The sequence below is a fragment of the Orycteropus afer genome, unplaced genomic scaffold (genome assembly GCF_000298275.1).
Source record: "Orycteropus afer afer isolate SDZICR_OR568_19922 unplaced genomic scaffold, OryAfe1.0 scaffold00004, whole genome shotgun sequence".
Taxonomy (NCBI): Eukaryota; Metazoa; Chordata; class Mammalia; order Tubulidentata; family Orycteropodidae; genus Orycteropus; species Orycteropus afer.
The window spans coordinates 2,938,947-2,948,633 of NW_006921591.1; the positions used below are offsets into that span (position 1 = coordinate 2,938,947).

At 38.7% G+C, this 9,687-nt stretch overlaps 1 protein-coding gene across 1 annotated transcript in view; it reads left to right on the top strand.

The window, feature by feature from the left end:
* NCKAP5 (NCK associated protein 5) overlaps positions 1-9,687 on the top strand; it is a 988,332-nt gene that overhangs the window by 99,195 nt on the left and 879,450 nt on the right. The window lies entirely within an intron of this gene.

Consider the following 9,687-nt stretch of genomic DNA (forward strand, 5'->3'; position numbering starts at 1 on the left):
GCTGACTGTGAATAAAACTGTACAGAGGAGGGGAGGAGAGTTTTCTGACATTTAAAAGCAAACAATTTCTGGAATTTCATTCTAAAAAATAGAGATAACTATTTATAAGCACAATGTGGGAATGCTTCACAAAAGGAAAGTAGGTTTTAACTTGTTCTCTACAACCCAGTTATTTTTGCCCACTTGTTGGCTTGAAACAAGAAGTAACGCCTGTGTTGAGGCTTATATTCTGGAATAAGAAAATTATAAGGTATGAAAGCTTACAAAGATACATGATTACATCTAGATAGACCAAAATTTTAGTGAATTTCCTATGCTTTGAAATCAATGATATTGAGAGGGCAGATGCAAAATACAGTGTAATGAAATGCTTATGTGATGGAGATTAATCTCCTACCCTGAATGAAAATGAAAGCAAATGACAGCCCTCCACAAGAGAAAGATGTGGCAGTCTGCTTCCATAAAGATTTACAGCCATAGAAACCCTATGACGTAGTTCTGCTCTGTCCTAAAGGGTCGTTATGAGTCAGAATCAACTGGACGGTAGTGGGTTTGGCTTGGTTTTGGCAACCCTCCAGTGAGTGCTTTTTAAATCACATTATTAGAGCTTGTTTAAAACATTCACCTACTATTCTATATGGCAGTGGTTGGTGGAACCGCCATATGCCGCCTTGGGCCTGAGCCAGGGCAGCACACAGGCAGGCTTTTGCATTCCAGGCATCCACTCCTGCCTGGCAAAAAGCACTTTTTGTATGTGGGGTAAGTGGCCAAGTTATTTGTACACAATGGGAAGCTGAAATTTCATTTCCACATGAAATTAGTGAATAATGGCTTTCAAGACTCCCTGAAGAAGCATGCCCAAGACACAGTCAGCATTCTGTCTACAGGACGCCAGCCATCTGGATAAAACTGAAAAATAAATGACTTATGCAGCTACTTTAGGGACAGCAGAGGTGAAGCCTGACCACGGCAGAGTGTATGGATCCTGTGCTGAAAGTTTTGCTTTTCATCCGGGGCTTTGAATGGGTCCAAGGTTTGTCACTCCCGGAACGAGTCCTGTGACTCCTATCAGTTTTGTACTGGTCTCATTTACCCAGCCACACGTGCCTATGCCTCGATTTCCAAATGCAATGTATTTTCCACCGTGAGACTGATTAATGTTTTTATCTTACTATTTTATTATTTTTTATCCTGCCATTTCTCAAAATATACTTATTTTAATTTTGAGTTTTAGGCTGAAAGAGAGTTAAGTACTGTATGGATTTGGCCACGTTCATAAGTAGAACGTATAACTCTAGAATTAATAGCTACTTTTTGATCATGATGAAATTTATATTTTCCTAAAATTATCATGAAAAAGCCCCCATTTCTGGTAATTTAAAGGTAAGTTATTAAAGTATGATTTGAGAAAGTCTTGGGAAACTGGTAGCATGGTGCCTAAGGCATTTGACTGCTAACCAGAAGGCTGGAGATTCAAATCCACCAGCCACTCCTTGGGAGGAAGACTGGGCAATCTATTTCCATAGTGATACCGCTTCGGAAACCCAAGGAGGGGTCTGTATGAGTTGGATCTGACTCCACGGCAGTGAGTTTGGTTTTAGTTGTTTATTTTATTTTGGTGGGGTGTGATTTTAAAAAATAAGACCAGGATTGTTTATTTTTAAATGGTAAGAGATTGGTAATTTGCCTGTGTACAATAATTAAAGCTAAAGGGTGGAAACTGAAAAAGAGAGAACCAGATGGAAATAACCCCTTAGGTAAACCTGAACATTTGTTCTCAGAAATGGAACAAGTGCCAGCAAAATGTATAATCATTTCCTTTCAATTACACCTGATTTTGATTTTTTAAAAAGATTAGCCAAGCAGCAATTCAGCTTTATTTACCTTATTGTGCTTTCCTTCAAGACCACTTTGGAATTTAGCATATGATCAGGCACTAGATGAAATGTAGTGGGGTTTGAAGGAAATCATTAATGGACTGTAAAATAATTACTTTGATTTGAGACATTTTTGGGTAGGAAAAATTAGAATCTAGCTGGTGCAATTGTATTCCCTAATTTTCCTATCATCTATCTGTATAATAGAAAAGCCTAGGAGTATCCTGGAAGAAATGAGGTGTCAGAAGGATTTCCTTAATTTGCTAGAATTCTATGTTATGGTATTTAACAAAAAATATTATTCAAAATCGACTGCAAGATAAGAACTATTTGTTTCATTCCTCATGATTTGTTGACTTACTTATTATTCAAAGGGAATGGGCCATCAGCTGTAGTTTGGCTATCCTTTGCAATTTGAGCTATTCATTGAAACTCTGTTAGTTATAATGGGATTTGGCTTGTAATTTTATAGTGTGAGTTATACACATTAATTAATTTTGAGGCAGCTGCTCATAAAAAATTCTTTCTTATAAACATAGTAAGTGAATATATTTTAGAAGATGCCAGCATATGAGATATTAAATGGATTTTGATAAGTGCATTTGGCTGTTTTGATTGGCACATATAAAAAATTTATATTTAATGGAATCCAGCAGATTGACTATATAATGGTAGTTTGAAACCAATTTTTATGTTATAGATTTTACTTGTAAGGATCTAATAAAAGAGTTAGAATTGGTTATTAACCTGGAACAGACATATAGTAATACATAGACTGAATGAGTGAGAAGGAAATTTAGAGGTGCCTCTTATTCCTCTTGCTTTCTAATTAGTGTATCAAGAAAACCAATACCCAGAAAGGTTGTGATTTGTCTGAAACGAGTGAAGTGGTGAAACTGAAGCAGGATCTCTGTTTTCTCATACTTTAAATGATCTTCCAGCCCTACCTGCCATCAACTATGTCTTCATGAAGCCATGTTTAGGGAAGAATGAAATAAGGTGAGATGTTACCTTAGAACCATAACAATAAGAAAGAATGTGTTGTTTTTGAGCGAACCCAATTGGGGCTGCTTAGAAAGGTTTGGGAGTCTTTCCAGAAGGTTTTTAGGAAAGATTACACAAATGTCAAATAGTTGATGGTAGAAATATTGACCTGATTAAGGGAGTGAGATTAAAAACGAAAAACCAAACTCACTGCCATCGAGTGGGGTCCAACTCATAGTGATCCCTCCTTGGATTTCTGAGGCAGTATTACTATGGAAGTAGATTGCCCAATCTTCCTTCTGAGGAGTAGCTGGTGGGTTTGAACTGCCAGCCTTCTGGCTAGCAGTCAAATGCCTTATGCACTTCACCAGAGAGGTTACCCACTGCCATAGAGTCATATCCAACTCATAGTGACCCTTCCTTAGGTTTCTGAGGCAGTATCACTACGGAAGTAGATTGCCAACCTTCCTTCCAAGGAGTGGCTGGTGGGTTTGAACCACCAGCCTTCTGGTTAGCAGTCAAGTGCCTTAAGCACTATGCTACCAGAGCTCCCAGAGAGGTTAGGAAAAGAAAGTTTCTTAAGATGCCTTCCCAGAGCTGTGACATCATGATTTCATCATGTGACCTAGTTTTTCCATCCAGTGCTCTAGTTTCTATGAAAATGTGAATGAAATGCACTCTCAGACTATGTGTGGGGTTTACCTTAACTTTACCCGAAGAATTTGGTCTTTGTCCTTGGTTCCTAAGAGACAACCTCTAAAACATTGGAATTTCCCCAGTTATCCTAAAGGTCTTGATGAGGGATCCTGACCACATCTAATCTAATAGGTTATGCTAAGAAGGTGACTCATCTGTACAAGCCAGAAAGACTCAGTAGGTGATATCAACATCCAGGTCACCTGGTAATATCAAACAACCTCAGGGGAGATGAACTGGAGTTAATTATGTAATAATACACCCTCCCCCTGCTCCCCTGCCCCCCCCCCCAAAAAAAAAAGAACTTTGGACACACAAGCTTCATGGGATTCCTTGTTAGTGAATGACAAAGATGCCTGTGGGAGGAGCAAGTCCCTTTTTGAGCTTGGAATCTCTGCATTGGGAACCCTCCTCCCAGACCTCACCCTGTGCATCTTTTCATTTATATCCTTTTTTCCTATAAAATTTATAATCCTAAGTACAGCACTTTGCATGAATTCTGTTGAGTCATTTTAACAAATTATTGAAACTTAGGATGTGTGTTAGCCAGCAGGTCAGAAGTGAGGGGGCTATGGAACCTACTAACAGGAGGTTGGCAGTTCAAACCTACCAGCTTCTCTGAGGAAGGAAGGTAGGGCAATCTATTTCCATGAGGATTTACCACTTGGAAACCAAATGGGGGTTTGCTATGAGAACCAGTTGCCTCATTGGCAGTGAGTTTGAGTTTTTGGTGAGAAGGTAAAGGTAACCCCTGAATTTGTGATCAGCAGGTTATGAGTGAGGATGTTGTAGAGACTCCAAAGATTGCAGCCGACATTGGAGGTCTTGGTCAGACTTAGCAGTCTACAGGACTGTCTTCAACTTATGAGTTCAGACCTAGCCCCAAGCGCAGTTAGGTACAGAGGAAGAAGTGCTGCATGGGCAGCTGATGTTAGAACAGAAGAGACAGAGAAGTGAAAAGTGAGGATTTGATGTTCTCCATGGTCTAGTGTATAAGGCGTTTGGCTGGTAACAAGAATATCAGCTGTTCAAATTCACCAGCCGCTCCGCAGAAGGAAGATGGGGCAATCTACTTCCATAAAGCTTTACCACCTGGGAAACCTAATGGGTGTTACTGTGAGTCAGAATCAACTCGACAGCAAGGAGTTTGGTTTTTTTGTATGGTAAAAGAATGCTTCATGTTTCTTCATAGTGCTGGGATCTCCAAATAGGCTTCTGCCTACCTTTTTTTTCAGCCTTGAAAAAGTGCTTTTGAACCTCAGCCTTGTAACACAGCACTAGAAGTGTTTCATTTATAGATTTTGATACCTACTGTCTTTTTGTAAACCCAAGGAGGGGTTGCTATGAGTCGGGGTCGACTCGATGGCAAATAATAACACTGTCTTTTTGTAGGTAAAGCTCTGGTGATGCAGTGCCTGTGGCATTTGACTGCTGACCAGAAGGTTGGTGGTTCAAACGCAGCAGCTGCTCTGTGGAAGGAAGATGGGGTTATCTTTTTCCATAAAGATTTACCATCTTGAAAACCAATGTGGGTCACTATGAGTCTGAGTGGACTCGATGGCAGTGGGTTTGGTTTTTAGTTTTGGTCTTTTTGTTATATGCAGTATTTCTCTTGGGGCTGTATATATTGTTTGGTCTTGGATTTGGAATAATGATACCACAACCTGCATATAGTTGGAAGAGTATAGAAGGCAATTCACTTTCTCTATGCAATGTTTACTCACAAACGTGCATGCCTGTTTGGGCACCTGCCTTTCAGAAGTAGGTTGACAGAAGTCTTCTCCAATAAATAAAATGTTTCTCTCTCTTTAACTCATTTTGCTATATCCCCATACAAAGAGAGAAAAGCAATGAGCAAAGAAATAGAAGACAGGTGGGGAAGATATATTTGAAACACACTGGAATTTATTAGATTGTGATAAGGTGGACCTCATTGTTTACCAAAAAATGAGACACTCCTAACTATATATAATAGGGTAGGCTTGCTCTGGTAGCAAATAAACTCTCAAATTTTATTTGCTTAACCAAAAGAAGTTTATTTCTTGCTTATGTAAGATAACTTGCATTTTGTTTGTTTTGTTTTTTTCAGATTCAGTAGGGTAGCTCTCCTTCACATAGTTATTCAAGAACCTAGGCTGATAGAAGCTCTGACATCTTCAAACTGATTTCCAAGATTTCTCTAAGGTTCTTCTCCATCCCATTTTGCCAGAAAAGGAAAACTGCTTGAAACCATTGGTGGAAGGTCATTATGGATTATGAATCTGCACAGATCTCTGCCATTCAGATTTCATTGGCTAGAGCCCTAACTGCAAAGGAGATAGGGGAATGTAGTTTACTTCTGAACCCAGAAGAAGAGAAAATGGGTTTGAGTAAACAGCTAGCAATCACACACATGAAATATTGTCTAACATACACAGTTTAGTATGAGTGTTATAGTTTTGTTATATATATTACATACAGTATGTGTGTTGTATTTTACTCGTGCTCCCATGTATATTATATATCACATATATATTATACATGTATATAATACACGTGCAGGCATACACATAAACACACATAAATGAATAGTTTTGGTTAAATCTATCCTGGATGTGAATTAGTGTTTAAAGTTCTATACATGCCATTTACATTCCATTTTTTATTTTATTTATTTATTTTTTTTTGCCATTATCTGGTGTCATGATCAAATTCTGTTGTTATATGCCTTCTTTCCAGAGCCCTTACAGATATCTGAGACTTTGTATTCTTTCTGGTTCCCATCAGCATTTTCTCTAATGTCTAAAATGGGGTCCTTACTAAAGATAACAGAGGGAGGAAGGCACAGGTAGAGATTTACTATCATGGTCACTTCAAATACAGAACCTTGGGTGAGTGGGCAGAGGAGTGGTACCTTGTGCTTAGCAGCAGTGCCTTCTTGGCATGGGCAGTAAGTGCACAGTGACCCTCTCCTGACCCTGTGTCTTAACTCTCCAAAGAGCTCTGTTTGACCTGTAACTCCCCACACTCTTTCCCTGACTCGCTGATGCCTGTGTCATCTCTTCAATTCTCAGTCAGCTCCATGACCCCCTAGAAGCATGAAGATTAGACTTTGGAGTCAAGCACATCTGGGTCTTAATATTTCCAAGTCTAAACTTCCTTCTCTATCTCAGTGGATTCTCATAAGGAATAAATCATAAAATGCATGTAAGACATCCAGTCCTTTTGGCCCATGATGCTAAAAGTAAAAGCTGTGGTTATTTTTATTATATCAACTGATCCAACTGATGTACCTTACCCATCTCATCACATTTAGTTTCTTAAAATTTTGCTATAGATGGTTGGCCTTGAGGCAGATTAGCTAATAAACAAGGTAAGCATGGGCTTACTTGTGCTTACTTAGCAATGTGTGCTAAATAAATTCATACAGGTTTTCACCAATCAAAGGTGGGGTAAAAAATATGTGAAGCAGTTCACTACAGATTAGTAAGTAAGCACAAGTAAACCTGTGCTTACCTTGCTTATTGAGTACTTACAAATCCTGTCAGGAATTGTAAATTTGAAAAGAGGCTTTGATTCTGTAGGAAGGTGCTGTGGGGTTGGGAGAGAGCTGCCAGCCATTCCTAAAAGCAGAATCTTTGCTGTGGTGAAAAAAATGTTAAGTTGGTCACTGTAGCTTTGTAAGCAAGCCCAAGTAAGCCTATGCTTACTTTGTTTATTGGGTAATCTGACGCTGGGATGGCCTGAGCCTGGCTCTGTTAGCTTGTTAGGCTGGCATAAGTGAGTACTAAAGTAGATAAAATACAGAGTCAGAAGAAGACAGTGCGTCTATCTTTTTGAACAGGGATACAAACTATTTCATGAGATGCAGCTTTCTTTTCTCTTCCACAAAACCTGGAGCCTCCTACAGTCAGTAAGAGAGTGAATCACTTGAGCCCAGGAAGCCCTCAGGGAATCTAGAGGTTCTGACATTGCCACCATGAGAAGTCTTATCAGAGGATGGGCTTGTGGCCTTGGCAATGGCCAAGTTGGAGGGTTGAGTTCTCACAGTTAATCCTGTTTCTCTCCAGGACCCTCAAATAAATGACCCATTCTGATTTCAAAACTGGAAAGAACATGAGACCATAGCAGTTGCCGCCCAGTCAAGCCCTCACTCAGGGGACCTCATATGTGTCAGAGTAGAGTTGTCCCCCATATGTTTTTCAATGGCTGACTTTTCAGAAATAGATAGATCTTCAAGCTTTTCTTCCAAGGCATTTCTAGGTGGACTTGAACCTCCAACCTTTTGGTTAGCAGATGATGGTGTTAACTGTTTGTACCACCCAGAGCATTGGGGAAAGGACATGCAATCATGTATATGTTGCTTTATAAGTAGAGGGAGGTGAGGAATGGGGAAAATAGGTGCTAATAAGATTGAAGTGTCACTTTTTAGAGGGAAACTAAGATGAATGAAATTTGCATTTCTTGACTAAGTCAGTTTACCTCAATATTCATGTTCTCTATAATCAAATAATATTCATTCTCCCAATAATCATGTTCTCTCTTGGATGAAAACATATTGATGAGTTTTCAATGACAAGAGTGGTGGGAGCTTTCCTCCCAGTGCCTCTACCAGCCAGAAGTGGAGTCCTGGGTAGTACAAAGGTTTAAGCATTCAACTACTAACCAAAAGACTATCTGGTTGAACCTACCCAGAGGGACTTCAGATGGGTTGAGCCCACCCAGAAGAAAGGCCTGGTGATATGTTTCTGAAAGGTGATAGCCTTGAAAACCCTATATAGCTCAGTTTTACTCAGCACATATGGTGTTACTGTGATGACCATTGGTTCCAGCCACAAATACCAGGGCAGAGTTCTGGTTAAGGGGCTTTGGTGGTGTAGTAGTTAAAGCATTTGTGTGCTAACCATAAGGTCAATGGTGTGAACTCACTAGCCATCCCATGGGAGAAAGATGATACAATATGCTCCCATAAAGATTTATAGCCTTGGAAACCCGATGAGGCAATTCTACTCTGACACAAAGGGTCTCTATGAGTCAGAATCGACTCAATGACAATGAGGTACTTTCTGGTTAACTTGGTTACTTCAGATACATTGAGGTTTGGATGAGAAAAGTAACTTGAGAGGGAGAGTACAAAGTTCTGGTTCAAACTAGTCTGAAATAGTCATCCTACCCCCACTCTATGCATTATTTTTCACATATTCCTAATAAGTGGAGCTAAGCTGATAAAGTGTCTCCTGAAGAAGACCGACTTTAATGCCTGTACTGGAATAAGATGAGGCACCTCCGTAAGGATTACTTTCAAAGTACCAGCCTCAGTTCAGTAACTTTTTTCTTCCTTTGCAGTTACATCTTCAATTGTATTTATCATCCTATAATGCATTTATTTACATGTCCATCTCACCTATTTGATGGTGAGCTTCAGAAAAATTGGTTTGTGTCTTTTCCTCTTGGGAATTTATGTTGGCTAGTCCAGAGCAGAACTCAATATGTGTGTGAAATCAATGAATATTGAAGTAATAAGTAGATAAGTTACATGTAAAAAGATGCTTTCAAAACCTTGAAAAGCTTTTCTTTGTAAATCTTAATATGATGTTCTAAAGCTTCAATCTCCTTTAATCTTTTATTCTTCTAAAGTTTCTATAGAACAAAGATAAATATTTGTCTAAGCTTTTGGTGACGTACAAATTCTGATTTAGTAAATTCTGAATTAAAGTGTTCTTAACTCTTCTGAGAAAAAGTTACACTTTTGCACAAAATAAAAATTGAAATATCAAATTGTCAAAATTAAGGAGGAACTTTTTTTAATTAAGAAATATAGAATTGTTCCTAAAGTAAATTCTCTTGATTCATCAAACAGAAACATTACTTGTTGGCAAGTTTCTGCTCATTCATGCTTTGTGTTGAAAATGTGTATTTGTTACTGTCAGGACAATTTGGTGTAATGTAAACATATAGCATTAAAAGATTTGTCACTGATACACTTAACTTTGAGTTGCCATTTTAATTAGATTTCTTTGAAAGATTTATGCATAAAAGGTTGTGAATTGATGACAGATTTCTTGATAATAACTTGACCGAGAACCCAGATGCCTTTTGATTCATTATAAACGATAGTCTTACTATTTCCCATTTCTACTAATGGGTATTT